Genomic DNA, 24,919 nt, shown 5'->3' on the forward strand with positions numbered 1-24,919 from the left:
AAAAAAATTGTTCAGCAAATTCTAAGTCAAGCCCATCAGGACAGTTAAGATAGCTTGCTGCCCTACCCAGAGAAAATAAAACGTGTTTTCACACTTTAGTGAAGCTAAATAAACTAAGTTGGGCCGTTCAGGAATTTGGTGCAGCTGCAGCATCAGCTTAAATTTGATGGAAACTCCCTCTTCCATCCTGTTTTATATCCACAGGAACCCAGTCCTGCTCTCTGGTTTGCTATCCAGGAAAGATGTGGAGAGATTGAGAGAGAGAGGCAGATGTGTTCCCTTAACTGCAGTTCTTCAATCTGGAAGGAAAACCAAAAGCACTGAAACTTACAAATGTCAGTTTACCCAAAATGGTACCATGTACGTCAGGTTCAGCAAATAGCAACAAAAAATAAATAGCAACTATCAGCAAGTTATCACAGGATAGACTCGCAAAGCATGCTATCAGCATGGGCCACCCTTTAACCTTGAGTTCTAGTTATACTTCTACACACATGGATAGTGCCCAGAAGGAGCCACAAGTTTGTTACCATTATGGCACAACTTCAAAGAATATGTCACTTGGTGCCATAGTCAGACATTATATTGGGCCAGAATGTGGAAAGATTAATTATAAACACATAGCATGTGATACTGCTAAATCATTCCTGCTCAGCTCTGTCTCTCATGGGTGTAACTAAGCAAAATCACGTCCATGGCTTGTTTAGTGTTAATGTGCAAACCAGAACTCTAGGTTACTTCTCTCTTACCAAAGGAGCATTCTCAATTCTCATAAATAATATTCGACAATGCACAGAACAGGGCTCTCCAAGTCTGTTTAGCACTTCACACTAGCAGGGAGTAGCCAAGCTGGAATGAAAAACCAGTGCCCATTCATGACTTAGCTTGAGCCTCAGTCAGCCTATACTGTAAGTACTGTATCTTGAACGGTTTTTTATAATCCATTTCAAGGCAAAAAAGACTGGAAAGTGTTGAATACAAATATTCTTATAAATAAATGTCACCTTCAGAGAATAAAACTTCACCTGGATTTATTGAAAAGAACCAACACATTATCTAATTTCATTATTCCTAATGCAAGGTAATAGATTTTAACTCTCATCACCCTAAACGAATGCAACCAAGTGGACTGGTGTGATAAGAGCTGCTCGCTAGCACAATTCCTTAAAGAATCTGTTCAGGTTCTCAATGGTTCTGAATACTCATTTTAGGGCAAATACATACAAAAGCAGCAGGGATTACAATGCCCACAACTTACAGAGCACCACTAGAAAATTATGCTACTTTTAAAGGAAAAAAGATATATGTATACAGTCTGCCACAGCAGCCCAAGTCCACACCTGAATATAAAGCTTTGCAGTCAGGTTTTTCACGATTATGCCCACATTCACAAATCTTTACACAGTCTTGTGAACAATTTTAATTAACACAGAGCCACATTCACCACCTAAGACATGCATGACTGTTTATACCGCCCCTATACACCAAGTTCTTTATAATATGTTTGGGTGCCGTAGAATTACTGAGTACAGCTGGAATTCGATCATTTTATAGATATTCAAAGGACCTCGCTACTTTAAACATTTGCTTGTAATGTTCCTTAAGCCTTCTCTCTGTACCACCAAACTTTTACAGAAGTTCAACTTGTACCATCATCACCATATCCCTGTCATACACTTGGTACCAGCATTTTTCTCTCTCTCTCCAAACCTGTTTAATCAACACATGCTGAGCAGATTATCAAGCCTACGGTACTTTGGGGACATCCCCTGTGCCCCAACACAGAAATAAATCCAGCTCAAGAATACTCTGCTGTTGTTCTGCCTTTACCTGCTTCTTCTGCCCTTTCCTCTACCGCTCTCCATTCTGTTCCATTGTTATGAAGCCGCTGTCCATCAGGCAGTATTAATCGCTTGAAAAATCTTTCCTACCAGTATCCAATTTCCAACTGTAAGAAGGCAGCAAAGTTCCTGCTCTCTGTCAGATCTGTGTGGGGATACGGAGTAAAACAGCAAGCAACACTTGGATCAGCTGCCCTGCCAAGTCTGAAGCCCTGTATGCTAGTTTCACTTCCCCAAGGGGAAGTCAGAAATCATGACCCCTCCCTTGGAGGGGGAGGAAGGGCAGGGTTAAGAGGTTGCACAGGACAGCCCTCTCAGTCAGGAAGTCAGGGCCTCTTCTTCCCTCCAACCTGAAGACAGAAGGCGGCTTAAATCTCACACACCCAAAGCCGCAGGGAAATGCGAATGGCAGAATAAGTAAGGCAAACCCTCACAGAAATATACAGCAGCTGAAGATGTTAAGACAAGCTCTCACACTCTTGTCCGGCTGTGTTTTCAGTTAGGCCTTTGCCATCCTAGAATTGCTGCCCGGACTAACATGGGAAAAGATGAAGTCTTGGATTTTTACTTCTATTATTGATATCACCCTAGTCACCGGAATTCCACTGAAATCAAAACAAGAAACAGATTCTAATTCCTGCTATTACATCATATGACAAGTTCCTTATCAAGGTGCAATCAGCCAATCTGAAAATCAAATGGGGTTCCTCTCTTGTTAGCAGTGCATGTGGGATGCGGGTGGGGCTAGTACTAACAGTATTGTATCAGTGAAAAGATTAACACAAATTACCGGCAGAAGATGACTGTTAAAAATGCTGAGAAAAGACTCTAGTAGAGAAAACAGCTTTCCTGGAGATGATTAGCTAGCAAAGCAAGCAAAGACCACAATGAGCTAATTTCTGCTGCCACGTTTCACCACAGAAGAGAGTTAACCATTAACTGTTCTCTTCCCAACCGTTTGCTTGTTTCTTTTGGGCAATGTAAAGGGAGAGTTGCTCAGGAATAAACAGGATGCAGGATGGGAAAAGCAGAACTGGGTGGAAATCAATCAAAACAATTAGGTCTCTTGGGGATCGGATCCTGATTCCTGCCACCCTACCCAAGTCCTGTAATGGAACGGGGACTGGGAGGTAGAGGAAGGATTAGCCTGAGCACCGCTGACATTAGGGCTGGGATATGTTTTTGCCTCTTCCGCCACCACAATGAGCTCTGACTGAATGGGAAGGCACACCTAGCATAGTTTATGTGTATTAAAGTTCTGTGACAGATGAGTTTACAGAGCTATGAAGTGGTTTGAGTTTAATCCCCAAAAGGTGCTTCTGAGCATGGACATGGCACCCATCTGCAACTCTTTAAAGCAGCTGTGTCTTGCCTGGGATTGTAAAGTTGCACTCTGCAGCTGCCATGTAATTCCTGGAAAAGATACAACTGTCTTAAAGAGCTTAACACAAAAGCACCCTTCTGGAATTGAGCACTGTACAGGCCTAATTTTATAAGCAATCTTAGGCTTACTTTAAATCCTCTCCAATTAAAAGTGTTGTTTGGGGGTGGGAGGGAAAGAAGAGGAATTTTGATTTATTCCATTAGGAGCCAAATTAATTAAGAGGACAAGGTTTAATTGTACACAGATGATGGAAGTGAATATGTCTTTTCAGTATTTACTGTTCATGTTAAGCACTTCTAAATTGATTACATCTGGTTTTGCTTTCCAGACAATTCCATAAAATCAGTTATCAAGAGATTTGGAATGCAGAGAAAACATAACTTTCTTTGTGTCCTCTTAATTAAGTTGGCTTCTATTGGAATAAATCAAAATTCTTCTTTCTCTGTCTGCAACAGAACAGGGAGAAAGCCAGACATAAAATTAGGATAAGATAATCCACCTCCATCTACAACATAGCTGCTTGATCACTAATGGGAAAGAGAATTCTGCTTCAACTTGCTTGATATTCTGTATAATATTGGGATGAATTAAAAAACAGAAAACCAGCATCTACAAATCCAGGAGAAGAGATGTAGTTCTAGTGAATTGTTTAGAACCATGGAAACTGCTGCCTGCAAAGATTCAAATCATGGATTTTTAATTTATTCTCTTTTCTTTCTATAATATCAGGTTGCTATATCACATGTCTTCTGACCACAGGAATAGCATGTCATTCCACAGGACTAGGCAGGAAGGAAGAATGGCTTGAAGGCCAGGAAGGATATCCAGAGAGATAACTGCTATTATTTGATTCCAGAGAGGACAGATAGTTCTGCATTCCTTTTCACAACTGGTTTCTTGAAAATACAGAGGGAAAGAGAAGCAGAAGACTGACAGTTCAATTTGACCAAAAGTGTTTTCATTCTAACCTTCAAGAGAAAACACTTCCCCTTCCTTAAGCCACTATCTTTCGTGCAACCTCAGACATCAATAAACCGCTCTTCGAATTTCTGCCCACCATTACTTGCTTCAAATAGTAAAAGAGCTTTGGCAGGACTCTCCCACCACCTCAGCTGCTTAGTCCCGTTTGCTTACATTTTGGCTCACACAAAGGAATGTGCAGCTGGGATGTATTGTAAGGGCAAAGCTCTTCCAAAGTCTATGTTGCTTAAGAAGGAAAGAGAGAGAATTAGCCAATTGTCCATATCTTGACCAGTTCTAGAGCAAGTTCTCCTGCAGAACTGATACCACTAGCCCTTCAATTCAAAATGCAGCATCTGTTAAGAACAAGCTACTCACCACTATCCAAATTACGTCAAGTACTTTCCTCACACTTGGATTGTGTCTCCTCCACAAGTCTAGAAGTCAATGGTCTTACAACTCTAGAATGAAGGCACTTAAACAAAACAACACTGAGAAACACACATTCAGCTCAGTCGCCAATACTAAAATCTCCAAATCCAATGCATGTCATCCACAAATACTGATGGCAAAAGGAAATTCCAGTCTTCTAGCTTATCAATATCTTCTATACACTACTAAAACTCTCATTGTATTTATCTCTTTGTACCCTCAAGTTAGCCCAAATGGTGCATTATACCAGAACAATTTTTGAATCAAGGTACCTAAAATCTGCTAATTTAAAGAATGTGTAGAAAATCCAGGACCCATTACTCCTGTGGAATTGAAATTTCCATGATGTTCAGACCAGTTTTATTCACAAAGTTGTGGCTGTTACAGCATCCCTGTGGTCACATGATCCTGATTTCCAACACTCCCTGATAGCTTCCCACAAGTAAAGTCAATGGGGAAGCCGGCAGGAGGTCACAAGTTGCTCCCGCTCCCATTATTTTTTTGCCTGCCTTTGGTCATCCTGTTTATCTGTTTAGTTAATAATATTGACTTATTATTGAAGTTTGTTTCCCACTACAATTATTTTTCTATTTATGATATATACTCTTCTTAGATGATCATGGGACCATCCAGCACTGGGGTAAAAAACAATATGGTCAGCCTAAAATTTAATGTTCATTCTGGTCACATCAGACTGCACTACCTTTCTCTCAAAAGGAACCACTGGGTCACAGGGTTGTCTCGTAATGGAATAATACCTTGATTCCACACTTAAATTTGCCCAAATGAGGCAATCCTTCATGAAAATAATTTTCTGGACAGCACACCTAGATGTGCCTGCATAATAATCATCGTGCCTTAGCTGTTTCTACCGTAACACATATTTGTTACAACCACAGTTCTATCATATGAGTTACCCAGATTTTAAGAATCTGCAGTAGAAGACCTTCTGCCTTTCTCACTAACGCTGGTGGTACATTTTAAATGGACTTGAAAGTAGGCCTTCTTGGCAGTTACTCCAGATTCTGGAAGTCCATGTAAATAAAGGGAAGCAGGACTGGCTCCATTCTTCTTCTAGTAACCAGGGAAAACATTTTTATTCATGTAAAGGTCTAAGAGGATGTGTGCTGAAATATATTTACAGGGGGTTTTTTTGCTTATTATATCTTAATTATAACAGCTTGTTTTATCTGTACTTTTTACTGCTTATGGTGTTTTCATTTATTACTTCAGCTTACATGCTGCTTCCTTTCTGAAGACTCTGAGCTGCTTATTCAACAGTGTTAAAATTGGTAGAAAATAATAATAAATTATCATCATCTTGATGTGCCACATTCAGGGGCAGCATATTCTTCAATTACAGGTAGTCCTGGCAACTCTGTCACTAAGCAACATGGTCATAAAGTGAAAAATCATGTGACTGTGCCCGAGTTACGATGGCAGTTCATCAGTTCTGGCTATGGTTGTTAACCGAATCATCCATGGTTGTTAAGCGTGGTGCCATGTGACTGTGACTTGTGACTTCCTGCCAGCTTCTCCATTGACTTTGGTTGTCAGAAGCTGGCTTTGAATGTTGCAAATGGCAATCGTGACTGTGGGACACTGTGACCACTATAAATGTGCACTGGTTGCCAAGCACTTGAACTGTAATCGTGTGATTGTGGGGATGCTGCGATGGCCACAACTTTGAGGACTGGTCGTAAGTCTCCTTATTCAGCACTGTCATAACTTTCAATGGCCGCTGAACAAATGGTTGGTAAGCAAGGACTATCTGTACCCCAAAATGTTTAAAAATAACAACAGGGAGGGAGATGGCCCAAATCCTTAACAGAAAGGTGGAAGTAGAAAGACTATCAGTGGACCAACTTATAATTTCACAGAGTTATGCAGTCAACAATGAAGAACTTGTACAAAGGTGTACAAATGCATGCCTTCTCTTGAAACTCCTCCTGTAGTTACTGAATTTTATTATTCCTGCACAATTTCCTACCTGTGGCTCCCAGCTGCCAGGTCTGGGAGAATTAAGTGTAAAACAATCTAGTGTAAAGTATTACCACAAACCTAGAATCATTTCTATCTTAAGAAGAGGATAAGGGGAAGCAAAGCAGAGAGAGTATGTGCTCAAAGAATAGGCTTTCTGCATTCCTCAAGCAGCCTAGCCTGTCTGCTGAGTGGAAAAAAACCACTTAGCACTTTCTTGAAGACGCCACATGGAAAACAGAAACGAAACGACTCAATTTGGCTTCAGTTGAGCAAAACCATCAAGCATAAGGAGGACTGGAGTTTCTAGCACTAGAAAAAAAAGCTGTTAGAGCCACTTGAAGATCACACTTTCTATTTCAGAAGCTCTCTGGTCACTCTATTTGTACACCTGTCAGCTTTAAGCCAAATTGTGTGACTGGCTTTGGGCTGTAGAAACCATTATATTTTAGGGGTACTCTGTTCCTCTTAACCAAGTGCCAAATTCAAATCCAGTTTTGACTGAAACAAACAGGGAGGTGCCTGAATGCTATGAGGCGGCAAAAAAAAAAAAAAAAAGCAGCTTTGTCCTGGGTTTAAACTTTTTATCGTAGTTACTTGGCATCAGTAACAAATCCAGAAACTAAGCAAAGTCTTATAATTTATCTAGGAGAACCCCATAAATTTACTCAGGTAACATTATTACAGAAGACTCCAGCATATGCTGACCTAGAATCATGAGTGCTCTCTTTTGATTATTCTGTTTTTATTATGAAAAGTGATTATGTTTAACAGCTCTACATAAATGTTACAGTGAACATCCCTTCAAGTTCAGAGCCTTTCCATCCAATTTCTTTCCTTCCTTCCAATGACAATTACTGTAACCAGAGACAATGGTCTTTGCACCTCCTGAAGTGGGGTCTAGCTCATGACACAATGAATCTGGTAACTTTTAAGATTTCAGAAGATATTGATTCTTTTGTAAGAGTAGTCAATAAAGCTGCCCAAGGTGATAATTCTAAGTTGGGAAAACAGGTACAAACGAGGAAAAGTTGCTGGACTGTGTTCTTAGATGCATGAAATCCAACCTACCAGACAGACTGTTATTCTGAGTTCAGAACTACATGATGCTTGTGCCACTCACTGTCTTGTTTTACACCCTATCCCCGGTGTTAAAGAAACTGCTAACAAATCCCTAAGCACTGACAAGGCACTGACACCTATCTGCTCTGTCTGGGACATCGTGTGTCTCATAATAGCAAGGCAAGGGGCTATGAACATGGCATAAGAGACTGAACATCTGAAACAGATTTATAGCCATACATAAAGGCAACATTCATAGAGTTTAATAAGACAGATTCTTTGTGAGGAGGGAAGGTACCACATTTTATTTCAGGCCACATCTGTTTTATTTTTTAACAATTTTTCTGGACTAGGTACTCCCGCCATGAGACACAGTTGGTGGCTTCATGATATACTGCCTCCTCCAGTTCATGAATAATTCTGAGGCTAATGAAACCAAGTCTGATCAAGTGGAACACACTCAGACGTTCTGCTTACATGTGCGACTCTGGGGACCCTAGCCAACATTTACAACTGGATGCAGCTAAAAATACATTAATAAAGCATGTCAAGTGTCTGCTATCTTTCTGTTTATAAGATCTCTTAAAGGCAGCATATCAATCTAGGAAATGAACAGATAATACTAAACAGAATACATAAGCATTTCCTGTGCTAGAGGTCCATAGGCAAATGTGCATGTTTTAGTTTCAGGCAAACTACTATAATTGGTCCTGAAACTGTTCAAATCTGAAAGGTGCTACGTCATTGTGGACAGACACCTGCTGAGATAATGCACTCATTTTAACATGTCTACTCTCATTTCAACCACTTAAGAAACTTAAACAATTTCATTTTGAATCAGCAAGGTTCAACTTGTCATTTCCAATTTAGCATTTCTCTTTCTGAGTGAGAGCTGGACCATAAAGAAGGCTGAGTGCCGAAGAATTGATGCCTTTGAACTGTGGTGCTGGAGAAGACTCTTGAGAGTCCCCTGGACTGCTAGGAGGTCAAACCAGTCAATCTTAAAGGAAATCAACCCTGATTGCTCATTGGAAGGATCGATAATGAAGCTCAAGCTCAGATACTTTGGTCACCTAATGCGAAGAGAGATCTCTTTGGAGAAGACCCTGATGCTGGGAAAGATCGAAGGCAAAAGGAGAAGAGGACAGCAGAGGATGAGATGGTTAGATAGCATCACTGAAGCAATGAGCATGAAACTGAGCAAACTCAGGGAGGCAGTGAAGGACAGGAAGGCCTGGCGCAATATGGTTCATGGGGTCACGAAGAGTCGGACACGACTTAACGACTAAACAACAACTTTCTGAGTGAAAATCTTTTCTACCCTATGACAGCAAACTTCTTGGTAGCTTAACAGACTGATGCACACATACACACATAACAAACTTCTGAAGATATCTTTGCTAAGTTTTGTAGGCAAGTCACTTGTTTAGTTGATAGAGATGAATAAGAATTGTTTCCAGGTGGGGAAACAAAGATGATTTTGCATAAAGAGCAAGCAGTGGCTTTCAGATTCCAGTTCAGCTGCCCAAATCCCAAAAGAATGCTAGTAAAACTATTCATGGGCTAGGAACTTTTGTGAATCAATTGGAAAGTCAATTTGATTTGGTTCCTTGATGTATGTTGTCCCTTTTTAGGAGCATTAATGATGCACTACTGAAAAAAGAATTAATCCAACACTAAAGGCAGTCTTTGAAGTAATGAGGCATTTTGCCAACAATCTTCAAAATATTGTCTACTTGAAGCTTCAAGAAAGTTTGCAAACAATGTTATTTTGTGATGTTTTGTTCTTTTAAGCAATGGTAATGAAATAAGTATAAACAGCATTGTGGTTTGCAGCAGGATGCTATTGTGCTGGGAGAAAAATAAAATACCATAACAGCATTGTTTTAAAAAAAGCCTAATGCTCTTTTGTACATTAGATGCTTTCAAATGTATGGAATGTAAAAAAGATATATTTGGCATTTGCACTGAACTCAGGATGAAGTCACTATATTTATTGTTCAAACCCTAATGCCAACAACTCAAACATGAGAATCCTCACTTTATTTTTGGAAATGGAGATTTCTAAAAGGTTTCATTCTATTTCGTTATGCGCAGATTTAACGTGTCATTTAGAAAGTATATCCTAGGATTTCATCTACGATACAACTTAATTTGCATTTTAAAAGCTGTATTTGACATCCCAGCAGCATTTTCATGTGCTTGAGGGTCACATCCAACTCATTTCAACTTACCTGCCATGTGGTAACTCTTATCTGCCTTTCTGTGAGAAATAGGATCTTTTCACAAGAAAGATCTCACAACTCATGCATTCTTGCAAAACTATATAACAACGATAAATCACACATCTCAAATGCATTATGTAATTGCTGCATCAACTTCTCTAGACATGAACTCAGTGACCTCAAACTTTGGTTTTAATGAGACATACTGTACTGTCTTAATCTAAGTTCAGGCACTAAATGCTCATATTTTTAAACAGAAACATAAACTGTAGGAGACTTCCCCTGGTGCCATGTGTGCCAAATTTATATATACTTCCAAAAATTCAGAAAACCCCAGAAGTCCTTTAATAGTACAGTGGAACCTCGGGTTATGAACGCTTCTATTAATGAACTTTTCGGGTTACGAGCAGCTCCGGCCGCAAAATTTTGCTTCAGCTTGTGAACTCCGCCTCGGGGTACAAACAGGATATGCGGCCATTTTCCCTCCTGTGACATGGTCCACGGCCATTTTTCCGCCCCTGACACGTGGTCTGCGGCCATTTTTCCACCCGACACGTGGTCCGCGGCCATCTTTCCGCCCCTGACACGTGGTCTGCGGCCATTTTTCCGCCCGACACGTGGTCCGCGGCCATTTTTCCGCCCCTGACACGTGGTCGTAGGGAGGGGGACTCTCCCTCCAAGCAATAGCCGCCTCCCTGTCCTCCATGCCAGAATGGATTAACGGTAATTACATTGAACCTTATGGGGAAATTTGCTTCGGGTTGCAACCAATTCGGGTTGCGGCCAGAGTCATGGAACGAATTAAGTTCGTAAACCGAGGTTCCACTGTATTTAATGTAGGTATGCTATTCAACTCTTGAAAAAACAACTATCACCATTATAGCCTGATGTGTCATTATGATCTCCACATGCATCTTCAGAAGATGGAACATGAAAAAAGACATTACAGAAATCTAGCAGAAAGTTTACTTGTTATACCTCAAACTGAGATGCTTAGTTTTTTTTTTTTAAAAAAAGATCACAGATCAAAAATACTTACATACAACTTAGGATACACTTGTTTATACACACCTTCTACTTATTTACATACGCAAGCTTAGTCACATAATTATTTAAATTAAACTAATCAGAAAAAAAAAACCAAAATAAGATTGCAATGAAACACACACTTACTATTTATACACAAGTCTCAATAATTCCATCTATCTGTTAACCCATTAAAACCTCATGACTGACGAACAGAAATATGTTGCTTCTTGATTCCTCCTCTTCCACCTAATGCCACCTAATATTTCTATATACATTTCTCCTACTATGGTTCCCCATGTACATAACATACACACATGAGCAGGGTACCATATGATAATGTGTGGCTGCAAATTCAAAGGAAATTACTGATGTGAACATTTACTTGGGATTTCATCCTTATCTTCTTCCTCCACCTCTGCTTACAGGAGGGAGAGAACACAGCAGGCTAGTGCTAGTCAAGTCATCTCATGATTGACTATTTTCTAGGGGATACAGGTAGTCCTTGCTTACTGATAGTTATTGGGAATGGGAACTCCATCACTAAGCTACGCGGTTTAAGGCGTGACATCATGTAACCATGCCAACTTACAATGGCAGTTCTGACAGTCCCAGTTGCTATGTTAGGTGAATCTTGCGTGGTTGCAGTGTCCTGTGGTCAAATGATTGCCATCTGTGACTTCCTGCCAGTTTCCCCATTGACTTTGCTTGTTGGAAACCAGCAGTGAAGGTCACAAATGGCAATCATGTGACTGCGGGGCACTGCAATGTTGTAACTGCGAGCCAATCATTAAGCACCCAAATCATGATCATGTGAACGTGGGGATGCTGTGACAGCCACAACCACAAGGACCTGTTGTAAGTACCTCTCATTCAGTGCTGTCGTTAACTTTGAATGGTTGCTGAACAAGTGGATGTTAAACAAGGACTACCTGTATAAACAGTGGAAGCAAAAAAAGATCCATATAAAAATGGGAGGATAGGGAAAGACTGAAAGGCTCTCTGGGCATAAATATAATTAAAAAATAAAGCACTGATTTTCTTTTTTAGGACTAAAGTCAGAACTGCTAATCTGTTAGCAACCATTTCAAGTTGGTAGACTAGTTCAAGCATATCTCTTAGCCACAGAGGTTCACTGTTGACCTCACTGGGCTGCTGCTGTGGGGAAAAATTAGAGGATATGTGAAATATGTCACTTTGATAAATTATGTAATTATGGAGGCAATAGGAATAATAGAATGTCATGTTCCAAGACACTTGTAAAAGGAATCAAGAGAAATTGGTTGCTTGTCTCACTCATTTTAATGCCACTGGCAAAAATGAAAGAAAATCTTTGACAGTAAGCATAAATGGTCTGTGATGCTAAGAAAGTCACTGACAAATGCTTTTGGTACAAAATCTGCAATTTGCAGAAGGACACAGATGCTAAAAGGGTGATAATTAGCATTTAGAACATTAAATTCAGAAGTAGTTTTATGACACAATTAACATAGATAGTCCTCAGCTTATGTCCATTCATTCAGTGACCACTGAAAGTTATGGCGGTGCTAAAAAATGGACATATGGCTGGTCTTCAAAATTACAGCCATCGCAGCACCCCTTTGGTCACGTGATGGCGAGCTGGGCACTTGGGTGCCCAGCTTGTGATTGCAAAGTTGCAGCAAGCTCTAGTCACGTGATCGCCATTTGCAACCTTCCCCGCCAGCTTCCCTCAAGCAAACTCAATGGGGAAGCCAGCAGGGAAGGTTGTAAGTCGCTTCCATAAGTTGCTCTTGCTTTTTCTCCTGTCTGCAGCACCCCCCTGCCCCCGTGCTGCCTCTGCCAGCCCTTCCAAGGCCTCCCCCAACCTGCACGCAGCCTCCACCAGTCCTCCCAAGGCCGCCTCCAACCCATGTACGGCACCCCCATGCTCCTTACCTGGGATTCCTGCCTCTTTCCACTTAACGACCCACATGTCCTGGGGTTATGACAGTAATTGGGACTGGGATTGCCATCACTAAGTGATGCTGTCATGTGGTGTTGAACTTTATGACTGCATCGCTTAGCAATGGAAATCCTGGTCCCAACTGCCACCGTAACCCAAGGACTACCTTATGTCTTTTGTTCATAACCATCATTCTAAACTAGATAACAAAATTCTTGCATGCGATGATTCATGCAATGTGACAAATCACTGCAACTACTTCTTGAATGTACGTGCTAGTGAGGCTGAGGAAATATCTGATGTTTTGTCTAGCTGTGAAAGTATTTCTTAACTATATATTTGAGTTATTTTCCCCCACTATCAAGAGTGGAAGCATTAAAAATTACAATGCCAAAATCTTCCAATTCTATTTCAGTTCACTTGCAAAAGTTTTTAGACAGTTGTATCTGCTAAAAACAGGTCAGGACTTTATAACTACAAATGATATACTATGCCTTCCTCATGAACATTAAAAGCCTTTAAGATTTTTCACTAAGAATGTGATACTTAAAAAATACCACCTATCACAAGTAACTAATACCCACCAGATTCTACTTTTCTTGTGGTGCTGATCAATTGCGATGTTCCAATTTTGGCTAAATATCCATATAATATGCCCACAGGAGAGTGGCATTCTTTCTAGATTGGATCATTTGTTAGCAATGGCCACAGAACGTCAAGGTCTCCATTCTGCTCAACCACAGAACAGCCAGCATTCATCATGTAAAACTCTTCCATCCTGACATACTTCTTTTAAAATCTGTCACCAATTGCCAACAACACTCTCTTCAGAGGTTTGCTGCTTTCCCCAATTATTAGCTATATGACCTAGCTTTTCCTACTGGCAACTCAAAGCAGAAACAAGAACAGAGTGTCAGGAACAAAGTGTGTAAAAATATACAACCAGACTGAATGGTACAGCTTTAGTGGGCCAACCAGACAGAATGTTATTAAATTGGTTGACTGTCAATAGGGGTGAGGCAAAGCCAGTAAATTCCAGCTGGTCAGGCTGTGTTTTTGTTGTGTCTATGTGTTGTACTGAAGTAAAAGGGAGGTAAAACACAGTACCTACATAGGAAATACTTTGCACTGGGATTGCAAATGCACTGAACAGCGCCATATACTTCTGCCTCTTATTAGCTGAGGATCAGGAAAGTGATTAGCAAAATTTTGTAAAATGTGTTTGGAGAAAGTACAAATGTACGTTCATCCTGCAGATGTGAGGAGACAAATGAGAATGTGTAAAATACAGGTCAAACTTTCTTTCATCGCACCAGGCCATTTCACGGGCAGCACGAAGGAGGATAACATTAACTGGATTCACAATTTTCTCAATGCAGGAAAATCTCTGCAACAGCCATTAACAGTAGTGTTGTCAATCACTATCAAGAAGAAAACTGTTTGTAGTGGCTGCACTTTTTGCATTTCTCTATAACCTCAGTTGTTTTCAATTTCTCCCCTGTCTCAGAAGATACCAATAAACCTAAAATTCAGTCCATCTGATGAAATAGATATATCCCACAAAAGTTTGTGTAATTTTTTTTTTACTTTTATTTATTTAAATGGTTTGTGTGGCCACCCCGCTCGCATCCTTGACTCCAGGCAGAGTATAAAGATTGAAACACAAATCACAACATAGAACTCATGACGCCCAAGGTAATGTATTTGTTAGTTGCTACAGTGCCACAAGTCTTTTTTGTTTGTGTGGCTACTGTCAGGAGGCAGAGAAAAACAGATCACTGCCTAGCAGAGGAAGCATTTTACAGTATGCATAATGACCTGCTGAACTCTGCTTTCTTTTCTTTCTTTTTTAAATCCCTTTTGAGAGGTGAAGAAGGAAAAAGGGGAAGTTTGCCTCTTCTCAATGTCACAAATACTGTGCAGTCATTTTTAAGGCCAAAGGTAACACAAGTCATTGCCCTAGAGCAGTGTTTCTCAACCGTGGCAACTTTAAGATGTCTGGACTTCAACTCCCAGAATTCTGGGAGTTGAAGTCCAGGTACAGGTAGTCCCCAGGTGAAGAACACTTGGGTTACAAATGATCCAGAGTTAAGAACAGAGCCTCTTGTAGCAAAATTTGAGTTAAATACACAATGATTCAAGCTAAATACACAATGGTTCAAGTTCATTACACAATACTACTTATACAGTACTATACAATAATACTGTTCTGGCTTACATACAAATTCAACTTAAGGTCAGATGTTGGGAACAGAAGTTGTTCTTAAACTGGGGACTACCTGTATCTTAAAATTGCTAAGGTTGAGAAACGGTGCCCTAGAAGTCAGGATTATCATAGGCAAATGCATTTGTGGTAAGGAGCAGCCTTTATATTTACTGTTATTCCTGAACTTCAGGATTCCAAAAAAGGATTTTTTTCTTCCTCCTATTCTTCTTACAATTGTTAGTTATGCTGAGGGAAAGTATTTGCACCAAGGCTATCCAGAAAAAGGTTCTAGTTGAGCAAAAATATGAAAATGTATTACACAGCATTACAATCCTTTAAACATTTAGATCAGTATTTTTCAAACTTTGCAACTTTAAGATGTGTAGACTTCAATTCAATGCTAGCTGGGGAATTCTGGAAGTTCAAGTCCACATATCTTAAAGTTGCCAAGTTTGAGAAACACTGATTCAGATATTAATCCTATCTTACTTTATTAGTAATCGAATGCCAATTGTGAAACCTCAACATAACCCATCAGGATTTCTAGCTTTGCAAAAATCTCTGAGCTTGGCAATGTTTCTTCAGTACATTCTGCCAAGCCATACAATCTCATTGAAATGGCTTTCAATATTTAATGCTAATGAAATTAGTTTTTTTTAAATAACTTATCTTTATTACTTTTTTTATAAGTAACTCAAGACAGCAAACATGCATAATACTCCTTCCTCCTCCTATTTTCCTCCAACAACAACCCTGTGAGGTAGGTTGGGTTGAGAGAGAGTGACTGGTCCAAAGTAACCTTGTCAGCTTTCATGCCTAATGTGGGACTAGAACTCAGTCTCCTGGTTTCTAGCTCACCACCTTATTCCCTACACCAAACTGGCTCTTTCTTAGTACTTCTCTAGAACATGCAGGCATTCCTAGAACTCTGAATTTGAGTTAGCTTTTGCTGAACTCTAAATCTCATAGCTTCAGAGAGTATATAATGGCCATTATTCACACAGTAGATTAAATCAAGTTTGTTCAATAAACCACAACACCTCATGGCTCATCACAACAGTCAAAATCAAGGGAACTTTAGTTTAATTTTTAAGGCCAAGCCAATTTATGAATAAACATTGCTAATGGTTAAGTCTAATAATTAAATGGAAGTTCACATATGGAGGCAGCATAACTCTGACCGCTAGTTGTTGGGAAGAAGTGGGGGGGGGACTGTCTTCATATTTTGTTTGTTGCTTTCTAGAGTCTATTTGATAATAGACTTTGGGCCAATCCAGAAAGCTAATAATATTCTTACAAAGGCTGTTAAGATTTTTTTGTGTGGTCCTACTAGGTCATAACGTTTATTTACTTATAATACACAGTGACGTCTTCCTGGAGCAGCAGTGTTGCTGTGGAATGTAGACACTCTTATCAAAAACACAAATAATTATTTAGCAACCATGGACAAAGGGAAGAACTGGATAGCTCAGGCAGATTGAGCAAAACAGAGAGACACAGACTTTTTTCCTTTTAAAGTTGCAGCTCTGACAGTAAAAGAGGCCTCCTTGAACACAAGTCATTGTTGAGACACAAGCTTCTCCTGGATCCATCCACAACATACCTCATATCTGAGCCAAAACAGTTAATCTCAATTGCATGCAAGGGAAGTAGTTATATGCCCTCATACTGAATTGACTAGCCATGGGGCAGAATCTTTAAGATCACACATGATTTCTTCATTTTGTTCTGGAAGAATAAAACTGACCTCAAAAATGAGGGAGGGCGTCTAAGCAATAAGACAGAATTTGAAATGTTTATACAGAATCAAGACCACCTACTGGGACATATATATAAATTGTGACATGGAGACAGAACAAATAAAAAACTGCATAATAAAATGTTTTAAACTTTAAAGAAACAGTCACAACACAACAGTGGTAAGAATTATGGAACATATCTATTAAATTTACTCTAATCTGTTAAATTAAAGTTATAAGTTGAGAGGAAACTGGCACAAAATGTTTTATAGATGGTATACAACTCATCAATGATTGACAAATCTTATAGTAACAAATGTTGGAAATGCTATGAGACTAAAGGCACATTTTATCAAATGTGGTAGACGTGTAAAAAAACCCCGAAAGTACTGGAAAGAAATACACAGCTATTCAAAAATTTAAGGGGAAAAAGAATTGACCGATTTCAACCACACAAAATTTTTTAAATGTCTATAAATATTGTACATTAGGCAGTGTGACAAAGGGACAGTTAGAAACTAATATTTATCTATAATCTTTTTAGTAGTTTTTCTTTTCGTATTCTTAAACAAGAAATAGTGGAGATTTTGGCTCTTAACTCAAGAGACTGAAATTCCTTCTTACATTGTTAAAATAATGTAATGTGCTTAAACGTAATTTAATGTTTTTTATTGTCGATTTCTAATCAAAGATATACTGAGCACTAACTGTACAATCTTCATCATTCCTTTGTCCACTTATATATTTCTGTACCAATTTTTTCTTTTCTCCTTTTGCTCGTTTTCTTTAAAAAATATTAATTAAAAAAAGTTTAAAAGATCACATATGATTTCTCCCCAAGCTTTTATGTCCCTATATGTGAAGAAGTCAATATTTAAAAAAAACTAGCAAAAGATAAAGTTGGACCATCAAGCCCGACTGAATAGTTAAGAGGCAAGGGTGGGAAGAGAATGAGATACCAGCCCAATATAATGCTTTCTTCCTTTCTAGTTCATTTAAACTGAAGCAGTTTAAAAGAACAACTTAACTAAGGATTCTTACTCTATGTGATTATATAAATAGAAGCAGAGTCAGGGATAGGTGGAATCCAGTATTCACAATAAGCACCTGGTAAACATATTAATTGAGGGGGTGGCTAAAACCTCTCAGGGGGACCAGCCTAACCAATTATCACCGAAGTAAATTCAGCATCATGATTTGTTAACAACTAACCAGTAACTTACAGAGCATACACTGTATAGTTGAATAGACATACAGTATAGTGTATTTAAGCACAGGTGTTGCATATTTGAGATTACTCAAATTAATTACTACAGTATATCAATTTATCAGTTGCACTGAAGTAGACAAATTTGTGAGAGCAGATTCTCATATGGTTAAAAGCAAACAGCTTGATATCAGATCAGTCCATTACCAGAACTAGAGACAGGTACAAATTGTCCCTCCTAACTAAAAGGAAGTAGCTTTTAGCCCATTACCTTGAACACATAGGAGAAAGAGGCACAGGAATTTTAACCTTGATTTCATCATAAATTGGGCTGGAATCCTTTCATAATGCTTCATTAACTTAAATAATGTTATGCTACAATAAATGTACTTAGCAGTTTTGGTGTCTTGGAGGTCTATTGCAGTTCCTTGTCTAGCTGGCTAAGAGGTCTGACATATTCTTTCATAAGTACTTTTAGGACCAACGCAGCCCTAATTCCTGGATTCCCCTCAAGCACCCTTATGAAACTGTAATGTAAAAATGTGTTTGCAGCTCCTGTTCTTATGCTCTGAATCATGCCAGATTTTATAATCATCATTTGTACTGGGAAAAGGTGTGCATTTCTTCAATAACTCACATTCACTCTATAAGACCATAAAAACTGTTCCTACAGTAATTATTGCTATCTCCTGGAGGCCCAAGTTCTACATGCAAATGTTCAAGTGCTGGCAACATTAAAACAACTCACATCCTGTCTTTTACAAGAAACATCAAATATTTAAAGAACCGTTAACACCAAGCTAAATTGAAACACTACCCAAGAACAAATAAATGAAAGTCAAACAAACATCAATCAACTTAACTTACCTTATATACTAGGAGAGAATTAGACACAAAAGGATATCTAAAGAGAATAATCAGGAGTTTAGCAAGAAGTCAGCTTTTAAGAGATGCTGCTCCTAGGGCTAGAAACTTAAAATAATCATACTAAAAATGCAGAAAATAGACTAGAACACTGACATGCCAAAAAAAAAAAAAAAAACAACCCCATTGAGTGTGTCATAAATGAAATAACTCAATGAATTATACCCAATCCCATTCCACAATAATAAATCTCACCTGGTAAATATCATTGTTCCACAGGTGTAGAGTGGCCAGTCTAAAATCCTCTCTTGGGGGAGGGGGGTCTTTTGGCACCCCCCTCCCCCTTCAAAGCTGCTTCTTAAAGAATCAGTGCAAAAGGATAAACCAAAATGAGTGATGTTTCTTTAACTGCCTAGATAGATCTTCTTATGCTGGAAGAATGAAAACGTATTCCTGTAATCCCTGACACTACTGCAGGGATCTTGGCTTGGTTTTTGATTCCCAAGGTAATTCCCGTCAAGTCTTTGAGGTTCTTACAGAATTTTCCATCTCATAAAGTAGATGTCCATTCTACAGTAGAAATCCCGCTGAGTGCACAAGTCACAATGTCCCATTATCATATCCTGGCTGTCTCCTCAGATCATGCCCTCAAACTTAAATCCATATGTGTCCATGGAGTAGTTTTCAAAGGCAAACTCAAACAAACACAAATTTTCTGGATTTAAACTATTTGCACAGGGTGTCCTTCCAGTTGTTCCAGCCTCAGCCAACATGCCCTGCATAACACATAAATCCAGATTAGAAAACATTTCTGATCTTGGGATAAGTTACTACCATATGATTTGACTAGTAATGCTAATTCCAGAAGTACAGTTAGGCTTCAGGCTTTCCTTTTATCAATATTTCTCTTCTGCTTCACATAACAAGAGTTCTAATCTAAAATTTTAGGCACAGCAAGACATTTTCATGATCCAAAAATGGAAGCAAGAGTTTCTTGACCATCCCATCTTGAGTCTTAAGGTAAGAAAGAATACACCACTCGCTTTCTTTCTCATATAGGGATGCACACGCATCTATTACACACACACGCACATTTATACCCAAATACCAGTTTGGGAGAGATCTCCACTGACATTTCAGCTGCCAGTCAGCAAGGCCGATACTGGCCTAGATAAACCAATACTCTAGCCCAGTATTAGGCAGCTCCTCATGTTCTTCTATGTTACTAATACTGCGGTGGTTTATACAAATACACCCATCTTTGGGAGTTCTCCTCACTGGTTCCCTTTGAAAACTGAACGCCGGGGCCTGTTCACAGGCTGGCTCGGCCCTCCTCTTCTCAGCGATGTTGGGGGCCTCTTCCTTCCCTCGCCACAGGTTTTATTAAATAAGGCAGTAATTATCTGGAGAGGAAATGAACTGGCTTCCTGCGGTCCACGAGCCCCGCGCCCCCTCCCGGTTCCTCCCCCAAATTGCCTCGGCCAGGCTCTCCCTCTGAGAGCCGTTTCCCTCCCTCCCTCCCTCCCTCCTGCGAGCGGGCAGGAGAAACGGGACTCCCGCCTGCTCCGTCCTCCCCCCTCGCTTACACTGACCGAAGGCAACGACGCCAGACACCAACTAGCACCAGAATTCCAGCCACTTCCGCCTGGCAGCGCCGGAAGCGAACCCATGGCAACCAGCCGTCCCACCCCCCGCCCTCCGCCGCTCGCGCTGAAACCGCACCCCCGAACGTAATGTACGCGTAGAGGCGGGGCTTCCACAGGAGCCACGCCCTCTCCCCCTCCCCTGTTTCTGAGGAGGCGATGAATAGGCCACGCCCACTTCCCAGAGCGTAGGCGTCACAAAGCGTCCCCTCCTAATAGCGATGCATCTCCTCTCTTCTTACGTCTAATATTTATATGAATGACGTAAAAGCAGTCTTAAGTGTCAGGTTCGTAGCCACGCCTCCCTGCTCTGAGCACTCCAATCTTCGCCCGGCAGTCTTCCCGAGCCACGCCCTCTTTGGGAACTCCTCTGCGCTCTTTTCGGCTGGTCTGCGGGTCTCTTGTGCCCTCTAGCGGCTCAGAATAATCGTTTGAAATTCCGTACGGGGTTGAGCTGAACCCTCTACAAGGCTGAAATGGGCAACTAGATGGTGCCAGTTCTTGGCTTCTTCCAAAGTTCGAAATATGGCACAATTAAAAAAAAAACCGAATATGACTCCAGTTTTTATAACTCTCCACCTAAAACTACCCTAATAGATTGATTAGGTGTCACAAGTCATTGTTGACTCTTAGTGACCACATCATGCCACATCATGGCATCTGGACCCATCAATTCCTGGCAAATAGAAGGGGTAGAAATGGAAGCAGTAACAGACTTCATTTATTTGGGCTCCAAAATCACCGCAGACGGAGACTGCAGCCATGAAATTAAAAGATGCTTGCTCCTTGGGAGGAAAGCTATGGCAAGCCTAGATAGCATATTAAAAAGCAGAGACGTCACCTTGCCGACAAAGATCCGCATAGTCAAAGCTATGGTTTTTCCAGTAGTAATGTATGGCTGTGAGAGCTGGACCATAAAGAAGGCTGAGTGCTAAAGAATTGATGCCTTTGAACTGTGGTGCTGGAGAAGACTCTTGAGAGTCCCCTGGACTGCTAGGAGGTCAAACCAGTCAATCTTAAAGGAAATCAACCCTGATTGCTCATTGGAAGGATCGATAATGAAGCTCAAGCTCAGATACTTTGGTCACCTAATGCGAAGAGAGATCTCTTTGGAGAAGACCCTGATGCTGGGAAAGATTGAAGGCAAAAGGAGAAGAGGACGGCAGAGGATGAGATGGTTAGATAGCATCACTGAAGCAATGAGCATGAATCTGAGCAAACTCAGGGAGGCAGTGAAGGACAGGAAGGCCTGGCGCAATATGGTTCATGGGGTCACAAAGAGTCAGACACGACTTAATGACTGAACAACAAGAACAAATGACCACATAGATTTCTCCACTATGATCAGTCCCCAACCTGGTCCTTCAGGTCTTCCACTGGTGCCCTCATTGTGGCTGTAACTGAGTCATCCACCTTGTCTTCTTGGCTGTCCATGATATTCTCAGGAGTCTTCTCCCACACCATTGTTCAAAAGCATCAATACTCTTCCTATCCAGCTTCTTCTGAGTCCAACATTTGCTTCCATAGAGTGTCACAGGGAAGACCATGGCTTGCACGATTCTGATCTTTGAAGATACAGACACATCGCGGCATGACAATATATTTTCCAAGGCTTTCATGGCTGTTCTACCAACTGCTAGTCTGCAGTGTATTTCTTCACAGCTTATTCCTTTGCTATTGATGATTGATCCTAAAAGGCGGAAGCTATCCACCACTTTGATATCTTCATTGTCAATAATTTGGTTACTGTGCCCCTTAAGAAGCAATAATTCTCCCATAAAAACTATTTGTTGCATGAAACTCAATACAGTAACATGTGATAACTCCTATTATCACTGCAAAATAGAAATTAAAACTAAGAACTCTGCTATTACTTTGGGACATTCCAAACTACCCTCCCACACAACCAGGAGAATAGCCCCTATATGCTTTGAATTAATTTATTTTACTTATTTATTTAAATGATTTACAGTATATGGCCACCCATCTCACAACAGTGGCTCTGGTCCAGTGTTTTTATTTACATAAATGGTGTGGTCAAATGTTATGCTGATTGACTGATTATCTGCCATCAGGTTGATGTCAACTCTTAGCAACCATCTAGACAGGCCTTCTCCAGAATGACAAAAGTTATATGCCCCACCAATATTACTCAGACAGTTTTTGAAAAAGAAATAGGATTGGTTGCTACACAGTCCCTTTCCAGTCACATGTTCAGTGCAGTGTCCTACAGGTTATTGTTATGACCAGCCTTGATTGTCCTAGACAGCTAATTGTGCAATATGTTTCTTTGTAGCACAGTTCAAAATTGATAATTTTGATGCTAATTGATAATGAAGTTTATTCGTTTGGGATCAATGTGCTGTACAAGCTCACCTATGTGTGCTTTCTAAACCATGGTTTATGATGTAACAAGTGTGAAACTAACCAGTTGTAGTTGATTTGATATACCATGGTTAAACAAATCATGGCTTAACATGGTTTAGAAATCTGATCAATAAATCTCACCTTATCTTATTCTTATGGATGCTTAGTGGCCAGGAGTTATATGTAACTGGGGTAAAATATAGTATAATTTAACAGAGGAACAAACCCCAACAGGTAGCCTTTGAATCACAAATATAAGCAGTGCGTCTACCACAGTGTTTCTCAACCTTGGCAGCTTTCAGATGGGTGGACTCCAACTCCCAGAATTCCCTGGCCAGCCATGACGGCTGGGGAATTCTGGGAGTTGCAGTTCACCTATTTGAAAGCTGCCAAGGTTGAGAAACCCTGGTCTACTGCATAGGAAAATATACTTTTAACAATTTGTTCAGTCTCCTACAATAAGACAGCTCTCGTTCTATCAAATGTATTTTATCAAAATACATGTGAAATGTTCTTGAAATAAGAGTTAATTGCAAACCGGTAGCATCTGTGGGGAAAGGCAAGGGATCAGAGTGATGAAGCATACTTACTTCACTAAATCTCAACCCAGAACAAGCTACTGCAAGAAGAGAAGTTAAAACAGCCCTGGAGGGAAAGCTGCATGCCCACAGCTACCTGAGCTGAGCAGATCCTTCCCTGACATTGTCATTAATTACATCACTGATTAATTCAATTACGGCAATTCCTCCCGCCGGTCTGGATTCCATTGGTTCGGCACTGGGGCCGGGTGGTTGCTCCCCCAAGACTGTGGCCAATGCAAGGCCTGACTGGTCATTCCCTTGCATCTACCACTGTTATTACTACATTCCACTACCACTAGTAGTACATACTACATGAGTGCTGGAAGAAGTAGTGACTCGTGGTCTTAGAATGCTTCCTCACCGCTTTTAGTGTCATCCCCTCATCCTCATGTCAGCATGGCTGCTAGGCTGATCCCACCCCAGGGGTCATCACAAGGGTTGATGAGGCATGTCAGGTTGTACCCCTGCTAGAACTACTATGGCTTGTTGCCAGATTATGGGGAAAAGCTGCTTAAATTAACCCTGGAACAGCTACTTAAATTAATTAAAATTAATTAAAAGCTATTTAAATTAACCCTGGAACAGCTAAGATTGGCTTTAAGCTGTCTTAGGCTTGTTGAGAACAAGATGAAGACAATATTGTGGAGATATAGGGAAAAAAAAAGAGGCAGTGGGCTGTTGTTGGCTGTTTTAGGCCTTTGGTAATGAGCAATCACAACCCCATATTAGTATTCTGTATTCCTTTCTCAAAGGTTTGTCTTTTTTTTTTATTGTTTGGTATATGACCGTATGTTTTAAATAAAATTAAAAATTAATCAGAGTGCCATTTTGCCGCCTTTTAAAACAAACCATGCTGTGTGCTCAGATTTGAGAGAAAGCATACAGTGCAAGGAAGATGTATTTTAAATAAGCCAAATGATTAAAAAGTCAAACCGTTCCCACTGTTTGCGTTATGGACCACATCCAGCTGCAAAAGCTGCCAGCGCAAATCCAAAGCTCCTTAAAGTCCAGCAAGCACAAGCAAATGAGCTAATAGGGCAGTTTATTTTAATCCAAGGGTGTAACCAGGAAAGTTAAAAGATATCCAATAAAATCAAATAAACTGAAGACGCCATACAAACTAGGCAGCAGCAAGGTAGTCATCAAAATTAAAGACAATATGAATTAATATCTGATTAGAATACAATTAAATACAATTAAAAAGCCTGGGAAAATAAAAAAGGTCTTTACTTGGTGCCAAAATGATGCTAATATTGGCGCCCGTTGAGCCTGTCTGGGGAAGACATTCCATAAATTACAGGTTTACTGTGGTTTCTGTTTATCTTGGGAATCCACTTAGAGTCAGGCAGCATGGCAATCTTTGTAATAAATAAATAAATAAATAAATAAATAAATAAATAAATAGCTAGCTAGCTAGCTAGCTAGCTAGCTAGCAAGCATTGGGGGGCTGGGAGATGGTGCATTTCTAAAATGTACAA

At 40.1% G+C, this 24,919-nt stretch overlaps 1 protein-coding gene across 8 annotated transcripts in view; it reads right to left on the reverse strand.

Moving 5' to 3' along the window:
* MGAT1 (alpha-1,3-mannosyl-glycoprotein 2-beta-N-acetylglucosaminyltransferase) overlaps positions 1-20,560 on the reverse strand; it is a 40,406-nt gene extending 19,846 nt beyond the window's left edge. Inside the window, exons 1-2 of one of the 8 annotated variants that reach the window (XM_007431304.3) lie at positions 20,443-20,560; positions 19,106-19,626 (exon numbers count right to left, since the gene is read on the reverse strand). The gene's annotated coding sequence lies outside the window, so the exon portion shown is untranslated. Of the gene's footprint in view, positions 1-1,830; positions 2,075-18,853; positions 18,891-19,105; positions 20,304-20,442 lie in introns of those variants that run through there. The other 7 variants (XM_088134534.1, XM_025168603.2, XM_025168602.2 and 4 more) reach the window with 7 other exon arrangements.
* Between the last annotated feature and the right edge of the window lie 4,359 nt (positions 20,561-24,919).

The sequence above is a fragment of the Python bivittatus genome, unplaced genomic scaffold, assembly GCF_059951505.1.
Source record: "Python bivittatus isolate LINGU-HERP-01145 unplaced genomic scaffold, Pbiv_v1 ctg000080_np1212, whole genome shotgun sequence".
In the NCBI taxonomy this organism is placed as follows: Eukaryota; Metazoa; Chordata; class Lepidosauria; order Squamata; family Pythonidae; genus Python; species Python bivittatus.